Below are 2,017 nucleotides of genomic sequence, written 5' to 3'. Positions count from 1 at the left end.
ATTATCAACTTGATTATAATTTGCTTTTGTTGAGACTCAATTTTTATAGGTAATGTTTGGGGTTTTGGCACAAATCTGTTTCCATAGTGTGTTGCCACAGCTGTTATCTGCCTTAACAATATAAACAGAGCCTATAAAAAGTATTCACCCCTTGGATGTTTTACCTTTTTATCACTGACATCAGTCAGTTGTCAATATATTTTGATTAAAAAAGTATAATAAAAACTTCCTTTAATGAGAAACTCAAATCAAATTTCTACAAAGTAATGCCAAATGCTAGAAAATATTTAATGTAACATTAAAGACTGCATAAATATTCACCCATTTAAATTAACTTGTCSTAAATGGAGTAAATACTTTTTATAAGCTCTGTAAATGTAATCTTTAAAAAGAGAGTATGAGAGGAGGAACTGCAGGAAGCAAATGAAATGTTATAAAGTCATGAATATGCTAAATACAGAATGCAGTTTAATAACAGATTTAATAAATCTTTATTTTGAAAGGGTTGGTTGGTTAGTTTAGCCTAARTGAATTTTGAAATGTGTAAAGATGACTGGACCAACCAGTGAGTACAGTTAGCTTAATGAAACCTACGTTAAGTTCCTCAGGGAAGAAGTTGGTCCTTTAAACTGTTTAGCTTCTCCAAAAATCTATTCTTCAGCCTGACTCCAACAATCTGAAGACTCTGTTGTTTACTGGAGTTTAAATCAACAATAAAAAAAATGTAGCAGAAAGCAACTAAGATTTAAKTTAATGACATTTTCAGTTAAATTTTGTTCAGTCTATAAAGACAGATTAAAGTATTGRGAAAATGAGCARTTATTAAGAATGAGCTGTTTTCGTCCAAACAACTGTAGTTTTTTATGGTATTAATTGAAGTTTGAGCATCTTTAGTAGCTGCTTATGTTTTAAAAGATCTGGTCTAAACAAGAACAGCAATCTAAGCCTATGATATTGGCTCAGAGGAAAGAACTATGCAACCTTTAGCAGCTAGCTACTAAGCAGACGGTAAAACTCAAAACGTGTACAAATCTTTGTTCATATTTCTGAGAATGGACCTGGTGTATTAAGCAGCTGCTTGCTGTGTTTGGTCAGTTTTGGGTTCATAACTGGATTTTAACAATTACTGCCAAATGACCTCCATGTAGTATTTATAACACCCCACTGTGAGACAGAAAAGGCAGGATTGTCTCATACTGTATTACATTTTTTCCTCAATATGTTTATAGAAAGCACTTTTTATTCATTGCATCTAAAAAAACGTACATTTGTTTTTATTTTTAAATAGCCAGAATACATCAAATGTACCTCTTTTATTACCTCAGACACATCCATGCATCACTCACTGGCTCATACTGGTTCTGTCACTCCTCCTGTACTGCATACACCACTTGTGTCAGTGTGTTCTCATCGGAGACCCCTGCCTTCTTCCTCCCACATAGTGGCACCTTTACCTGCCCAAAGCTCACAGATTCTACCTCRCCTCTCGTCTTTGTGCAGCTGCCCCTCAGAGTGTCACAGCAACCCATCTGCACGTTCAGATAAACAAATGTGGACAAAGGAACCGGGGGCGTGGATCCATCGAGTCCACCAGCAGCATCCAGCAGGTCTTTTTCAGATGTGGATCAAGAACTGACAGCTGTCATTGCCTCCTTCATTTCTGCTTCCCATCACGTGGGACCAAGAGCCACTTTGCCGTTTCAATTTAGGACCCAGAGTTGGCAGTGAGGGCGGGGATTAACAAGTGACATAACAGAACATCCAGGAGAACTGGGACAGCTGGGAGATCCAGATGATGCCCTCTTGGGGTCAGGACATCAGCAGGTGATGAGTTGGCGGTAAGAAGTGAAAATCAAAAGACAGTGAGTGAGTCAGCAGTGTTTACCTGTGGAWATGGCCATAGCCAATCAAGAGGACATGCAACAGCTGTGGCTACACACAACAAATAAAAAGAACCATACCCAGGAGAACTGAACATGCAAATGAAAAAAGACTCTCTCTGAGACTTTCCTGTCCC

This window comes from Austrofundulus limnaeus, unplaced genomic scaffold, assembly GCF_001266775.1.
Source record: "Austrofundulus limnaeus strain Quisiro unplaced genomic scaffold, Austrofundulus_limnaeus-1.0 Scaffold921, whole genome shotgun sequence".
Classification (NCBI taxonomy): domain Eukaryota; kingdom Metazoa; phylum Chordata; class Actinopteri; order Cyprinodontiformes; family Rivulidae; genus Austrofundulus; species Austrofundulus limnaeus.
This window is presented reverse-complemented; position numbering follows the sequence as displayed.